General features: G+C 42.1%; 1 pseudogene; it reads left to right on the forward strand.

Annotated features, from left to right (window-relative positions):
- The first annotated feature begins 4,097 nt into the window (after window positions 1–4,097).
- The window catches only part of LOC147712072 (ribonucleoside-diphosphate reductase subunit M2-like), an 82,861-nt pseudogene continuing 69,376 nt past the window's right edge, over window positions 4,098–17,582 (forward strand).

A 17,582-nucleotide genomic window follows, 5' to 3' on the forward strand; every position in this document is an offset into this window, starting at 1 on the left:
GATTCGGTAAAATTACCGAAATTGCAAGGGGGACAGGGTGTCACTTTGACACCCTGTTGCACCCATCAATTGTGTATGGGTGCACATGTTGCTGACATACATGTCCTTAGGGCATGTATGTCTGCAACATGGCACGTTTTTTAAAGCAAAAAAAATGCTTTTTGAAGGGTTTTCATTATTTACCACCAACTTCTAGTTGGTGGTAAATAATGAATTCTTAAACCCTTGTAGCACTGATTACAGTGCTACCTACATGTTGAATTACAGTATCGGTAATTTTACCAATTCGGTATTTTACCGAATCGGAAAAATTACAAATTCGGTAAAATTACTGATTCTGTAATTTAACATGCCCCTACATCTCAATATCCAAATACCAGTCGGAAACGGCCGAAAATCAGTATTTCCGGCCGTTTCCGACCGGTATTTGGATACCTACATCTGGCCCCTAGAGACTAAAAGTGATATTGTTTTAACTGGGTTTGCTCCTCTGACCTTGGAAGAATTCTGTAAGGTAGCACAGAGCATTTCATCGGGCTCCCCCTTAGATCCCGTTCCTCATAAAATTTGGAAGACCTTCGAGACAGAGCTGTTTCCTAAACTTAGGTTAATTTGTAATCAATCCCTTAACAGTGGTATAGTGCCAGTGCAGTGGAATCAAGCTTTGATAACTCCACTGCTTAAAAAGGCCTCTTTGGATCCAGAATGCCCCAATAATTACAGGCCAATTTCACTTCTGCCCTTTCCGGCTAAAATTGCGAGAAATTATTTGGAGCAGCACAGATTGTTGGAGGACGTTCAGTTCGGCCTGCCCATGGTACAGAGTCGGCCCTGGTGACCGTGATGGACGAATTTCGATCACGGGCAGACAGGCATCAGGCAGAGGTTCTTATCCTGCTCGACCTGTCTGCCGCGTTCGACACGGTCAACCACGGAACTCTGTTGAGCAGGCTGGAGAAGGCGGGGGTGAAGGGTTGCGCTTTGCAATGGTTCCTCTCTTTTCTTACGGGTCGAACGCAGGCGGTGTCCCTTCCTTCCTACCAGTCAGAACCGATTAACATCACACATGGGGTACTTCAGGGCTCAGCAATCAGCCCGATACTCTTTAACATATATATGAAACCTTTGATCGCGGTTGTTAAAGAGCATAGGATTGACATCACAAATTATGCAGACGACACACAGCTTATCTTCTCACTGGAGGGTGAACAATCTGGTACACAGACAAAATATTGAGTTTTAAATTTTGATATACAATTATATCGAAGTTTAAATATCGAAGGGACATAATATAGAAGGTACGTAATATCGACACTCTTAATATTGATATTAGTAATATCGAAGTTTTAAATATCGATGTCAGTAATATCGAAGTAAATAATTTCGATGTTACTACTATCGATTTTTTAATACATTTTGTGTATATTATATTGTATTTATTATGTTTTATAATTTATTTTTAATGTAATTAAATTAAATGTTGTATTTTAGTACTGTAGTGGGTTGTGGGTTTATAGGGGAATAGGGTGGGAAGTAATTTAATTATGTTGAATTAATTATTATTAGTAGGAATCATACATTATTTTAATTAAATGGTAATTACATTTAATTAATTTGGTAATTAATGTAAATTAATTGATAAATTGATAAATATGTTCTGTAGCGGGTTGTGGGTTTATAGGGGAATAGGGTGGGAAGTAATTTAATTATGTTGAATTAATTATTAATTTGTAGGAATTATTAATTAATTTAATTAATTGAGAATTATTAAAAATTAATTTTAATTAATTGACTAATTGATAAATATGTTATGTAGCGGGCTATGGGTTTATAGGGGAATAGGGTGGGAAGTAATTTCTTTATGTTGAATTAATCATTAATTAGTAGGAAGCATACATTAATTTTAATTAATTGGTAATTAATTTTAATTAATTGGTCATTAATTGTAAATAATTAATTAATTGATAAATGTGTTCTGTTGCGGGTTGTGCGTGTTTATAGGGGAATATGGTGGGAACTAATTTAAAGGTAATTAAGTATTAATGATTTAAAAATCATTGTTAATTTAATTTTATAATTGTTAATTATTTATTAATTGGCAATTAAATATTATAAAATGGTATTTTTTAATGATTATTTTTAGTTACATGTATTTTGCTAATCATGTTTTTAATAATTATGTATATGTATTGTAAATGGTTTATATTTATTTATTAGTTATATTTGTATTATTAAAAAAAATGCATTTTTTATAAGTATGTCATTTTAACCCCTACGCTATCCAACACTTTCCCTACTGTTGCACTCTCTGGAGTTGGAATAGTAATTTGTACCCCTACGCTATCCAGCACTTTCCCTACTTTTGCACTCTCTGGAGTTGGAATACTAATTGTTACCCCTACGCTATCCAACACTTTCCCTACTGTTGCACTCTCTGGAGTGGGAATAGTAATTTGTACCCCTACGCTATCCAACACTTTCCCTACTGTTGCACTCTCTGGAGTTGGAATACTAATTGTTACCCCTACGCTATCCAACACTTTCCCTACTGTTGCACTCTCTGGAGTGGGAATAGTAATTTTTACCCCTACGCTATCCAACACTTTCCCTACTGTTGCACTCTCTGGAGTGGAATAGTAATTGTTACCCCTACGCTAACTAAAAACTAGCATTTTTTATAAGTATGTCATTTTAACCCCTACGCTCTCCAACACTTTCCCTACTGTTGCACTCTCTGGAGTTGGAATAGTAATTTGTACCCCTACGCTATCCAACACTTTCCCTACTGTCGCACTCTCTGGAGTTGGAATACTAATTGTTACCCCTACGCTATCCAACACTTTCCCTACTGTTGCACTCTCTGGAGTGGGAATAGTAATTTTTACCCCTACGCTATCCAACACTTTCCCTACTGTTGCACTCTCTGGAGTGGAATAGTAATTGTTACCCCTACGCTATCCAACACTTTCCCTACTGTTGCACTCTCTGGAGTTGGAATAGTAATTGTTACCCCTACGCTATCCAACACTTTCCCTACTGTTGCACTCTCTGGAGTGGGAATAGTAATTTTTACCCCTACGCTATCCAACACTTTCCCTACTGTTGCACTCTCTGGAGTGGGAATAGTAATTGTTACCCCTACTCTATCCAACACTTTCCCTACTGTTGCACTCTCTGGAGTGGGAATAGTAATTTTTACCCCTACGCTAGCCAACACTTTCCCTACTGTTGCACTCTCTGGAGTGGGAATAGTAATTTTTACCCCTACGCTATCCAACACTTTCCCTACTGTTGCACTCTCTGGAGTGGGAATAGTAATTGTTACCCCTACGCTATCCAACACTTTCCCTACTGTTGCACTCTCTGGAGTTGGAATAGTAATTGTTACCCCTACGCTATCCAATACTTTCCCTACTGTTGCACTCTCTGGAGTTGGAATAGTAATTTTTAACCCTACACTATCCAACACTTTCCCTACTGTTGCACTCTCTGGAGTGGGAATAGTAATTGTTACCCCTACGCTATCCAACACTTTCCCTACTGTCGCACTCTCTGGAGTGGGAATAGTAATTTTTACTCATACGCTATCTAAAATGTATTTAGCTTTTTTATTAGTTTTATGTTGTTATTAATTGTTATTTATATTATTATTTTATGTATATAAATGTATTAGTAATTTATTATATTTTTATTTGTTTATAAGTAATGAAAATAATTAATTTAGAGTTATTATTAATGCAAAATATATTATGTATTATATATTTATTAATATTAATTTGTATTACATTATGCATTAATTTAAAATATTATAGTATATTTTTAAATATGTTTAATACATTTATAAGTATTATTTTGTTAATATTAGACTTTTATTTTATAAAAATAAAACAATATTTTACTAAAAACGATATTTTTGACATTCAAAATTTTTTTATCGATATATTTGTACTTACCTTGTTAGGGATAGGATTCCGATATTTTTGCCATCGATATTTTTGTTGCGATAATTTTGTATATCGATATTTGTGTATTCGATATTTTGTCAGACATTTGAACAATCTACCTCCATTGAGGAATTTCACAGTTGCTTGCGTGACATGGCCAAGTGGCTGAAGGATCATTCTCTGCAATTCAAGACCGGTAAGACGGAGTTTCTCTGCAGATAGGATTCCCTCAGTGCTGCCTTGTAACTTCTGGCCGAGTGTTATGTCAATTGCAGTGAGACCGGTGGAGAAGGTTCGCAACTTGGGCATCATGTTTAATAACAAGCTGTCCATGGAGGCTCAGGTCACCAGAACGGTGGGAAGCTGTCTTGTGATCATTAGGTTACTACGTAAAATTCTCCCTTTACTACCTCCTTAAAAACAGGCACTAGTTGTACAGAGTACAGTTTTGAGCAGACTGGACTATTGTAATGCCCTCCTGCTTGAATCTCCCAAGTTCCTAGTGGACAGACTTTTCAGAATTCAGTCTTCTGCAGCTAAACTTGCTTTGGGCTGGCCAAGACGTCTTCGTCCTCTAGGGCCCTGGCAGAATGACATTGGCTTCCGGTGAGACAGAGAATCCCTCTGACTAGTGTTTAAAGCCCTGTGCGGGATGGGCCTGGTTATGTTGCAGAGGAAATTTGAGTGGTGTGTGCCAGCTATAAACCTTTGTTCCGCCTCAGCCAGATTAGTTAAGGTAGCCAGGTTCAGGAAAGTCAGAGCCGGTGGTAGAGCCTTTACGGTTGCTGCAGCCAGACTCTGGAACGGATGCCTTTGGAATTAAGACAGATCAGTGACCTCTTGCCTTTTAGAAGAAGGCTAAAACCCTGTTGTTTCCGCAAGTCTAGTTGTGGTACTGTTTGTATTAGCTGCCCTCTATTGTCTGCCTCTTGCCATGTACTCCAAGTTTCTCAGCGCCAGGATGCCGTCAGGTGATAGAGCGCTTTACAAATGAAATAAATAAATAAAATAAATAAGGAATGCCACTGCAGGGTGCAAAGTGAGGCATGAGAGGAAGCAAATGGTAAAGACCTAAGAGTGTAAACAGCAGTAATTCTCTATTTGTGTGCAGAGGAATCAAAGCGCATTAACATTTAGACATACTATCACAGGGAATCCCAGCACTGGAGCACAGGAAGAAGAGAGAAGGAACGGATGGAGATCTAATGCCAAGGGCTATTTTGGACAAATTCGAGACTCCCGCAGAACAAGAGTTTGCGCAAATAGCCCTTAATATAACTTCTGGATCCCCATTGGATCCTCTACCCCACAAAGTAGTAAAGGAGTTTGGGGCTGAATTCTTTCCTGTACTCCGTCAATTATGCATTGAATCCTTTGGTACAGGGATTGTACCAAGAGAATGGAAACAGGCAGTGGTCACACTCCTGCTGAAAAAAATCGAACTTGGACCCCAGTTGCCTCAAGAATTACCGACCCATCTCACTCCTGCCGTATTCAATTAAGATCATGGAACGGCTGGTCAGTAGGTCGTTGTCCCTTTTCTTGGAAACTAACAACATCCTTGAAAAGGAGCAATTTGGATTTAGAACAGCCCATGGGACCGAGTCAGCTTTGCTGATGGTCCTGGACAACCTGCGAATGAGGGTGGACAGGGGAGAATCAGCAATTTTAATCTTGCTGGACCTGTCCGCCGTGTTCAACATGTTGAGTCACAACATACTACTGACAAGGCTGAAAACTTTTGGAGTAGAGGGAGTGGCGTTTGATTGGCTTCGCTCCTATTTGACAGATAGATGGCAGGCAGTGGCACTCCCTCCATACCAGTCTGAGTTTGCTATAGTTCCACATGGGGTCCCACAGGGGTCTGCGATTAGTCCGATCCTTTTTAATGTCTATTTGCAACCCCTGATGGGCATCATCAAGGCTCACGGCATTAGCGTGATCAACTATGCGGATGACACGCAGCTGATGATTTCTCTTGATGGTACCCATGCAGAATCACTTGAGACATTCCATACCTGCATGTTGGAAATGGCAACTTGGCTAACAAGTAATTCACTACAGTTCAACAGTGGCAAAACTGAGATAATGCAATGCAAAGTGGGAAGAATTGCCAGAAACCTGCCTGTTGACTTTTGGCCTCTAGACGCCGGTGAGCCACTGACACCAGTAAAAACAGTGCGGAATTTGGGGGTCAGCTTTAATGACAACCTGAGTCTGGATACCAACGTCAACAAACAGGTGAGCAGCTGTTTCGCCCTAATGCGGGGCCTCCGAAAGCCTCTGCCTTTACTTCCAGCACAGACCAGAACCACCGTAGTTAGGAGCACTATTCTTAGCCGCCTGGATTACTGTAATGCTCTACCACTGGAATCTCCTGCATATTTTATCGCCAGACTCTAGAGCATCCAGGCGGCAGCAGCGAAGATGGCACTCTCCCGAGGACGACGATCCTCCACCACCCTAGCACTGGCTGAGCTACACTGGCTGCCCATGCATCAGAGGATTCTTTTCAAATCTCTTTGTACTGTTTTTAAAGCAGCACATGGGCTGGGTCCCAAACCTCTACAAAACAAACAAGTTTAAGTGGTATGAGCCCACACGGACCCTTCGCTCCTCATCCACTAATCTCATTAGCATTCCTAGGATCAGGAAAGCTACTCACTGTGGTAGAGCCTTTAGTATAGCTGCGGCCCACCTTTGGAACAGCCTTTGGAACATTGCAATAAGGAAAACAAGCGAACTGATGCCTTTTCGTAAAAAGGTAAAGACATGGCTTTTCCCCAATGTCTGACCGCCCCAAGAGTAAACTGCTCACTTTCTCCCCTTCCTACCCCATGATGCTCATTCTTAGTTGCACTTTCATAGCGCCAGGATGCCCGTAGGGTTGCAGCGCGCTTTAGAAATGGCTTAAATAAATAAATAAAATAAACACTTGTGCCTGTATTGATTGGTGACTGTCTGACTAGTCACTATTACGGGGCCCCAGGGAAATTTCCCCAATCTTTTCCCCATTGGGTTTTTTGTGACAAAGGTGATTTTGATTGTGTTAGGAATGTGTTATTGCTCACTACTTTTCAAGGGAGTAAAGCCTCTTTTAGTGGCAGGAGGTACCAGCATGTGGCATGGCCAGGTGTATTAAGTTACTGAGGCAATCAGGGATACAGCTTATTAGAGCAGTAGAAGATTTAGGGAGATTGTTGATACATTAGTGGATAAGGTAGTGATAGGAAGTGGTCTTTATCCACGTGGGATCTGAAGTTGGTAGGTTGCAACCAAATGGCTAGCTGATTTCAATAACTACTAACTACTAACCAGCTGGCCTGTGGCGTACCAGCTCAGTTGCCCGGTATCACCAATTTTACCCAGTTGCTGATCTCTGGAGTTGTTTTGGGGTGTGATTATTGTTGAACGTTTCCTGGGTCGATGGACAAAAGGTCTCTGGGGTCAAAGAGCATCTACCTTGCATTCCTAGCAGTGAAGAGGGTAATTTGCTCTGAATTTTTACTGCATCTTCATTGTGAAGCAGTCCCCTTGGTTGAGGTGTGGGCTCACCCTGGTCCTGCTGAGGGCCTACCAGTGATCTGATGGATAAGTGATTGAAATAATCAGATACAAGTGTAGTGGGTTATCCTTCCACCAACTAAGCATCCTAACATGTAAAAAGCAGGAAACATAATAGCTGGTTGTGGCCAGTTCAAACCCCTCCTTGTGTTTGGGGTTGTTGGTTGCTTTGTCAAGTTAATGCACGGATGATTATTGGGTTTTGGTGTGTGTGTGTTGTCAGGAGACCAAGTGCCCAGAGGGCCACGGGGGTCAGGGATAATTCCTTTGTCCTATCCCACACAATGACTGTGGTCCTCAGACTGAAGCTTTGATTGCCAATTGCCAGTCCCTTACTCTCCGCATCCTCTCAGGCAGTTTGATGGAGCCAGGGATATTGTGTTGCTGGCATCTAGCACCAGAGATTGGAAAGTTGCTTTAACGCAGCTCGAAGACAGATGTACCTTTAATTCTAATTTGTCTTCTCTGATTACTGCAAATAAAACGTACTTCAATAATTTGTAATGCATTCATTCCCATTACCGGCAATTGTGTTGCTGCTGTTGATGGCAGTCATGATTGTCAATCATCCGTCACATCATCCTCTATTGTTCCTGCTTGCAAGGGGCTGGACATAGTTTTGCTGTTCTTTGGAATGGGTGCAATGGTGTTTATAATCCATCATTTAGACAAGTGTATGGATTGTTCCAGTGCCTGACCTCCCTGCTTGTTTGCTTTTGTGGTTTCTTTTTCTTAAACGAGAAGGTTTCAAAACATCTTCGGTGAAAGAAATAATACGATTGCCATTTGTCAAGCTGACATTTGCCATTTCTGTATAGGAGTAATAGGGCTCCCACCTTGTTCTATTTCGACAGGAAACCAATTTTCCTTTTTTGTACTTTAATTTAAAATTCTAATGCTTTCCCAAAGCTGACGGTTTACTTTTTTTTTAACCAGTTGGACTAACACACCTTAAACAATGATTTGTAACAAAAGCTAAGGACTGGGAGCAGTGTCCTGCCAAGATTTACCGAGATGACAGCCTGAGCCATACCTGCCAAGACACCCCAGCAGATGCATGTACGGCTGTCTGGAAAGCAGTTTGTTATATGGTATGGTCGTGAAACCTCACCATGTATTAAACTCACAAAAATCAACCATTTAGAAGTACAAAAAATGTTGAAATAAGAAAGAAACGATGCGCGATATTTGTGTGCCCCTTGATGCAGGTCCGCTGGAGGCTCCTCTTTCACCCTAGCCATTCCCTCCACTCAATGTTTCATTTTAACGTAATCCTGTTCTTTCTTCCCCCCACACTTGTATGCTCTTCCCGATATGTTTCGTTCAAAATGCCGATAGGTCCCACTCGCCCCCTGGATTCGTGCTTTACTGCTCCTATGTTTTGCCTTGCCACCTTTTTCCTTTTCCCCTCCCCCCTTCTTCTTCTCCTTTTCCTTTTAGGTTTCTATCTTGTTCCTTGGTTCATATTTATATTATAAAATTAAACCTGATTGCTCCTCTAATTGTTTTGTGCACACCTTTCCTCCGCTTTTATACCGCTGCCTAGCCTCAGGAATGTAAGGCTGAATAGCTGTGTGCTTTGAATCATCAATAAAGGTTTTCCCAAAAAGAAAAAAAAAAAAAAAAAAAGAAACGATGCATGGAAAATCCAACACCAATTTATTAAAAATAGGTCTTATTTTTATGCATTTTAACCCCTTCTATGCTCATGACGGAGCCGCTCCATCATGAGCCTCTGTTGAGCTGTGCTCATGATGGAGCGGTTCCGTCATGGCCCGCTCGGCGCACCTGCGCGGCGCGAATTCCGCCCCTGCACTGAACGTTCCAGCGGGCGGGGCCATGACGGAACCACTCCGTCATGAGCACAGCTCAACCGCGGCTCGTGACGGAGCGGCTCCGTCACGAGCATGCGAGCGCCGCTCGGCCCCCCCGCCCCCTTAGCGCTGCGGCGGAATTCCCGCCGCAGCAAAGGGGTTAAGACACCTTTGGCCATATTATGAAAAGTGCCCTGGAGACACAACTGGGGTGGCAGAGTGGGCTAAAGAACGGTGATGGTTTAAACCCAGATCTTTTGACTGGGTGTGAGTGTTTGATTCAGATGCTCCGTCCGTCACCACCCCCTTTTGTACCGCTGGGGACACAACGAGCATGGGCTCCTGCTTTGTGCACCCCGTGGCACTTTGGAATTACAGAAAGGGCTACAGACACTTGTGGGGCCTTTTCTGTAATACAGATAGTGCTGGCACACAAATTGAACCAGAGCTATCAACAGAGGTTATTACTTCATTTGTATGAGGGCACAGCCCCATGTAAATAAGGGAATCCCTTTCCCTCTGCGCCCGCGCTGTATTATAGACTCAGGCACAGAAGCAAAGAAGATGTCCGTGTGCCCTCTGACAGCAGCCCTGTGGAGGGGGAAAGATGGTCCTTGCATCCCCATGCAGGCAGGTGCAGTCACTCACTGCAGCCACCTGCAAGGGAAACTCTATCCCCTTTAATTACAAGTGCAGAAGGTTCCCGCCTGCACAGTGAAACCTGAGCCGCTGCTTCAAAGCTGCTCTGTTTCTTGCTTGAATAGGCTGTCCCCAGGGCAGCATGACTTCGTAGATGCCCTGGGGCAGCACATGTACGTAATAGGGTGCACTTTTAACTGTTTTTGCCCAGGTCAAGTGCTTTAAGGTGCGCCATGGCACAAACAGGCAAACTGCGGACCTTGTGTAATAGGGCCCCAGAATGAACAAAATCCACCAGAGAGTTCAGGAGATATGAATCATTGAGCAAATAATAAATCACTGCTACCGCAGTTATCAGTTAGTTGGAAAACATTGAAACCTTTTGTAAAGTTGTGTCCGACTATTCTGAATCATTTTGAGAGACCAGGGAGCAAGTCACAGGGGCCAATAAGGCTTGGCAGGACAGTTACCTTGCAGTCAAATCAGTCTCCAGTTAATTTCCAGGCAGCATGGCTGAACTGCCATAGAAATTAATGGAGTGGACCTAATGCAAAGAATGCAGGATACTGAAGATTCTGAAGGATGTTGATCTGGGGACAGGGATCTTCCTGGGTCCCCACTCGGTCCACAAACACGGAGGGGTGACTTTAGTCATGGGAGTTGATGCCCCTCAAAGTCCAGCCAAAAACGAGTTCCCACTGGTGATTTGGTCTCCAATTACAGTGAAACCAGCAGCTCCTTTTAACTGAGGCTAGTGTCTGCACTAGGGAAACTAAACTGTACCCCGGGGCAAGCAGACTAGGGTGCAACTTTTGAGCATTGAGACTCCAATGGTCATGCTGTACTTTGGTGGTCAAGCAGTTGCCAGATAGGGCAGGCTTTTGTGGTTGACCTTGGACATCAAGTTAAAGAGGATATGTGCAGCCTCGCCAGCCCACAACCTAGGCCATTTTGGTCTGAGAGCCTCCCAAAACCCAGATTCAGGTGAAAGCCTTTTTGGGCCTAACCGGGTACCATCACACATTTGTTGAGGGGGACAGGAGCATTGTTGCAACTCTCACAGAGCTGACTTCAAAGAACAAACCCAAAAAGGTGATCTGTACAGCGGAGTATCAGAAAGCCTCTGACACCCTGAAAGGGGCACACCAGTCCTCAAAGCACAAGACTTTCAGCACAGAGTTTGGCATGCAGACAGATGTTTCAGATAAACAAAGGGGCAGTGCTTACCTAGTTAACCCCTTCCATGCTGATGACGGAATCGCTCCGTCATCAGCTACAGTTGAGCTGTGCTGATGACGGAGCGGTTCCGTCATGGCCCGGCCGCCGCGCCTGCGCGGCGCTGATTTCGCGCCTGCGCGGGCGTTCTAAAGAGCGGGGCGGGTCATGACGGAACCGCTCCGTCACCAGCACAGCTCAACTGTAGCTGGTGACGGAGCGGTTCTGTCACCAGCATGCGGCGGCCGCTCGGCCGCCCCGCCCCTTTAGCGCTGCGGCGGAATAGCCGCCGCAGCGAAGGGGTTAAATGAAACACAGGATCAACTGTAGCATTCATCAGTGAACAGCTACTAACCAGGGAATAGCAATGGAGAGTCTTTAAGGGGGAGATTTCTATAGTGCTTTGGTCCCTGTTTGTGACTGGTTTCCGAGATCATACATATGTCTTAGGTGGTGGAAACGAAAATGCAGCAGTAGAACTGTAAACAGTGAAAGTATTTCATTTCCCTACAGAGTACAGATGTCACAGTGGAGCACAGACCTGGGCTGACCATGGCAATGCTGGTAGTTTTTCCACTTTCCTTGCCCTAGCAGTGAGAACTTCAAAGAGGATGGCAAGTTCTTCCTTCTTTCAGCTGGAGCTGGATCATCTGAGAGGTTTTGCAGACTCAGCAGGTCAGCACCGGAGTCTCTCCTGTACACAATCTATATCTGTGAGCCATCATTGGTGCAAAGACGCTTCTGGCAACATCCGGTACTCCTACAGTTACATTTAAGATCATGCCAGGAAGCAATTCCTGTCTTTTTATACCCGCAATCATGACAGCTTGCAGCTAGATTTGGGAAATGTGTACAACATGCAGTTAAGATCGTGGAGGAAACTTCAGATGAAAAATCAAATTATTTGATGTCTGTGGGCACAGGTTTTACCAACTTGATGTTAATTATAGATGCTACTAAAGCCACCAGCAGGCCAGATCATACCTGATGATCTATTGTTTCACCTACCACCTGGAACAACATCTAGTACTATAACACATATGACTTTCTGGAATAGCTACGTTCTCAGTCATCTTTGACGTGAATAGATGTGGAACTTAAGTAGGCAGTCCTCTGGATAAATGACTGTGACATCTCAACTGAAACTAAATTCATATTATCCAGCTTTTTGTAGAGGACGTCATTTCAATGTGCAGAGCTGAAATATTGTATGAACATGACATGATTAATGTGCAGTGCTATGATACGATTAATGTGCAGTGCTATGATGCTCTGTTATGTAGCTCTTTTTAGATCTATTGGGTTGTAACCCAGTTTTATATAGCTTTGTTTTAGCGTAGTGGGAAATTATATACATCAAACGTTTTCATTAGTCCCGTTGTTTTATTGATTTGATTGTCTCTAATCCCTTTTGTAATGGTGTTTAATAATTTTGCAATACACTAAGTTTTTTACTTTTACTTTTAGCTAGAGGGGTGCTTGTAAGGAATGTTATCCTTTTTGCAGTGGTCCCCTATTGTTTCTGTCTGATTTTGCTGGATTATTAATTCTGTGTGATATATTAATGCTAAACAATAGGAAAGCATCCAAGCGCTATATACTGGAGTTCCCTTATACGGTGTATTCTGCATATACATTTGAAAATGGTGCATCCCATGCACCCATGGCTTGGAAAGTCAAATGTCACATGTGGTCTACAATACATCTATGGGACATAAAATTACATGGCTGCTAGGAGCACCACTGTACTCTGGTTAGGTGGCAGTTTTAACTGCAGTAACACATGTCAGGGGACACTGTCTTTGTCAGGTAGAATGGCCTATTTCTATGCATTCATGTCACCTCTAAAATGTACTTTGTCTGCCTGTGGGGCTAGGTGCTAAAATATAAAAACTGAGGAAACCACATATTGACTTTAGTGTGCCCTTTCAGTGGAAAAAAACCCAAAGGTACCTCGCCCTATTGCATCATTCTTCTAAAGGGTCATGGAACTCCTGGGAGACTTAGAATATCCTTATAATGTACAGCCGCATATATAATTAGATAATTCAATAAATTACACATATATGTGCATGTGTATGTGTGTATATATATATATATATATATATATATATATATATATATATATGTGTGTGTGTGTGTGTGTGTGTGTGTATATTACCTACTGGCGGTCGCCAGTAGGTAGTTATAGTTAGGACCTACTTTCATAGTAAATCCACAACATTCTATTTGGAATAACTTTGGTGTCGGTGGACGAATCATCGTGAATCTCTTCAAGAAAATGGCCTGCTCGGTTCCGCTCCTTCCCTGAAAGTTTGGGGGTGATTCGTGAAGCGGGGGCTGAGATAAAAGGGGGGTCCCAAAACATGTTTTCCCCATGCAATTTTCCATAAGGACCTTTAGCCAGGGCTACAGCCCGAACGGCTGAACGGAATTGCACGAAATTTGGCAGAGTGGTAGAGTTCTGTTCGCAGATTGTGCTTTTTGTTAAATGGTGTAAATCCATTCAGTAGTTTCTGAGAAAATCCCAAGTAAAATCATAGCGATATCTAGAGACGGAATTCAGCACGCGTACGGAAATCTGTTCAATTACGAGCGCGAGCTGTATGCTGATTGGCTGTGATATGTCTGTCAATACTCAAAACCAGGAAGTGTTGGCGGCCATCTTGTGCCTCGCTAGAACCGAGTCACAAGAAAACAGTAAAGCAAAGTTGAGAATTGAGGGAAGGGGGTAGGCTAGAAACATTCTGGCGCTCTAGGCTTGCACAGGGGGTTGTACATGGATGTTTAGGCTCTATTTTTTATTTTTATTGTTTTAAAGGAACATCGAGGCGTAAGCTTTTGGAAAGACATACAATTCCGAGCAAGAGCTGCATGCTGATTGGTTGTCAATACTCCAAAACAGGAAATGCTGGCAGCAATCTGGTTTGTCGCGAGAGCCGAGTCACAAGAAAACAGTAAATCAAAGTTGAGAAATAAAAGGGCAGGGTAGAAACATTCTGATCCTATAGTCTTGGTCAGGGGGGTGGTACATGGATCTTTAGGCTCAATTTTTATTTAAAAAAAAGTAAAAAATGGCGGGGTACTCGTGCAGTACTTGTACGCAGTGGAAGAGGTGAAAAAAAACTAGAAGTCTGTTTTGTTTATTAGGTCCCGGGGTGGGCAAATTACGGGGGCAATTTTTAGAGCTATATTTCTATGACAGTATGCAAAACTTTCAGGGTTTTTTTTCTGCATCAGTTGTACTGTCTACGCATGCGCAGCCTTTGTTTGCAAGTGCACTTTTTTTTCTTTTTCTTCAAGTTCACCAAGCAAACCTCTCCTGATTTTAGGTATTAAATTTGCCGCTTTGTTTTGCCGGGTCATGTGTGTTATCCGGTGCTATACCTTTGTAATATATTAATAAACATATTGAATATATATTTATTTGAAATATAGTGTCGATGCGCCATTTTTGATTACATACTCCGTCCCACCGCCATTTTAGTAGTTTTTCTTCGTTATTTTTATTATACCTGTTACTTTCATTTTACCCTGCGTATATTTTCTCTGTGATACCACGGTGTTTGTCCTTGGCCTCCGATTTTATCAGAGTTGGTCAAACGTATACCTAGAAACTAATTTAGTGGACGTAAGGCACAGGCATTACAACACGATTTGGTCAACAAAAAAACATTATTAAGATTAAATACATGAATATATGTTTATAAACAATTAAAAACATTCACGTCTTTTTTGTACTGGGCTCCGTATATGACGTCACACGGAGGCTTTGATGCGACGCGTAACCTCGAAGCGTATTCGTAGCGTATGCTGAGAATGATTAGCAGTATAAACTATGGTGCGATCACTCTCTCACTGTCAAATCAGAGCACAAGTCGCGCTATGAGAATGGTTAGAAGTGGTCACTCATTGGAGATCCAATTCAGGTGTGTGGCTTATCCACAGTATCATAACGTTACTTTTTAACCTGTTTAAGTTAGAGGTTTGCATGAAATACTATGCTATAGGCAGATATGGATGTTTTGGCAGGGCTTATGTCCATGAAGCTTGGTTATTATCATTTACATATAGGAGCCTGAGGGAGGGAAAAGAAATCTATGTGAATGGCGAGGATTGCACAATAGTACCATATAACTCCTAAATCTGTAGACACATACAATTACATGGCTCTTGTATACAAGATGCGCCTGATTTGGACTGAGTTTTGAAAGGTAGTCCGACACCTGCTATCATAATAACGTTCAGTTTACTGGAAACAGGAGTTATTTACTTTAAAATAATGGAGATTGTTGTGCAATGTTAGCAGGCATCGCTTACATGATTACGCTAACTGAGCGTGTGGTTTGATTAAAAAAAAGTTGTGTTAACTCCTCTGCATGGAAAGCTGGATGTTTCCATCTGGCAGTCGATTTCGACCTTGAAAGCAGAGTCAACCAAATGAGTCGTATAAGAGCGCTATTGTCTCAAAAAGAGGTTGCTCCTATATCTGGTACAGAAACATTTGTCCTTTATGTAGCAAACACCCGCACAGAAGTGCATGATTTAATAAATACAGACGTGCTCTTGAATTTTGGGGAGTTAATTTAGAGTATCTTTAATGTGTCCTTGACTACGGGGTTACCTTACTTTTTTAAAGTTAGAAGCAGTGGCCTTGTGACTTCTGTGGAAAGTATATTTGGTGTCTTTTTGGGATTTTTTCATTCGATTTTTTCCAGCATCTTTGGTGGATTGCGCTTAATACTCGCATTAGTTGCCGGTGTGCTTTTTTAAATTTGATTACATAAATATGGATGCACATCCTGCAGCAGACAATATTATGTCCCGGCTGTTGCTGCTCCGCAACCGAATGCTTAGTTACTATGGAGTGCTGCCACTTGCAACGTTGAGTGCAGCTTATGGATTATCGTTTCTATTTTCCTTTTTTCCATGAGTTCAGCCTGTGTTCCATTGCCTGAGCTGCGATTTCGACTGGGCCCTGGATTTGTGTCTCTGCAGTACTGTGTCTCCCAACGCGGATTATGACCAGTTGATGAGCCCCTTAGTGGTTCATGACTTGCTCTGTTCTGGCGGCGGGGTTATAGCCTTAGCAGCATCACATGAAATAATGGGACGTTGGAATGTTTTTGCAGCGGCGCTTGAGTTCTTGGCACGCAGTTACATTGAAGATGACCCGAGTTTTCCTCCGATGGTGATAGAGGCTCCAGTTGTTGAGGAACATGTATGTTTATTCTCACTATTGAATTGGATGGCTGAAATGTTTTCAGATGAGAACAATGACTTCCTCTTGGAGGCTGTTGCTACATACTGTGCTTACACGCTGTTTGGTTAAGACTCTTTGATTTTTCTACGTATTCTTTATTATTTATTTACTGTTTTCTATCAAAGAGCGAATAACTTTTTTTTGGAAATGTGAACTTGACTCTGCTTTTTAGGCTTGGACTCTGCGTTCCTAATTCGCCCACGTTTATATCACGTGCTTTGATCAAGAAAGGTTGCCGTGGGGCTGAGCGTTGCACTCACAGCCTGTTAAGTTAGCATGGGTTCATTAGAAGCTTACACGCTATTTTTGCTTTCCTGCTCTGCTTTGCACACAACACGTACTAGAGATAATGTTTAGAGAAGGCTGAGTATTTTGCTTTATATGAGAATAATTTGGTATGCTAGATTTGTAAACTGCCTCGCTAGTTTTGTGTGTATAGTGAGAGCATGGAACATCAAGGTTATCTTGAATGCCGTGTCTGTTATTCAGAATGATCCTCGATTCCTCGCATGTTCGAGTCATAATACATATGGAGCTGTGGGAACCTCTGATACTTGCACGTTTCATAATCCATTGTGGAGGCAAAGTTACACACAGTTGGAGAACATTCGTATCTTGACAGTTTGTGGAGCACTGAATGTGATCCATTACTGCTGAGTACCAGAGGTATGGGTGTGCCCATGTAATCCTATGAGACTTTCTGTAGTTTTAAACTACTCTACTAGGTAGGGAGGGTGAAATGTAGGTATATTTTAAATTTGTTTACCTTTAGCATTATAGGATGCTTTTTCCGTTTGTATTTCATAGAACAGTAACAATGCTGACAACCTTGTTTCTGATAATATGTGTGGTTGTATTTTCTATGGTAGTGTGCATGAGATTATGGCGTTAGAAATAAACATTTCAAAGTTGCACGTGTCTTTATTTACATCTTGTTTTTGACTGGTGTAAGAGTATATTGAAAGAGTGTTTTTGTTATCCACTTTACTTCATGTAATCTAAGTTGCATGTTCTGGGTTGACTAGTCATTGGTGTTTTTGCTCTAGGGTGAAGAACCAATGAGTGACTGATTGCTAGTTTGGTAGGGGGTTTGTGTAGTAGGGTGGGTTTTGGTACACCGTAATTCACTGAGGTCCCAAGTCT

Source organism: Lissotriton vulgaris, chromosome 5 (genome assembly GCF_964263255.1).
Source record: "Lissotriton vulgaris chromosome 5, aLisVul1.2, whole genome shotgun sequence".
In the NCBI taxonomy this organism is placed as follows: domain Eukaryota; kingdom Metazoa; phylum Chordata; class Amphibia; order Caudata; family Salamandridae; genus Lissotriton; species Lissotriton vulgaris.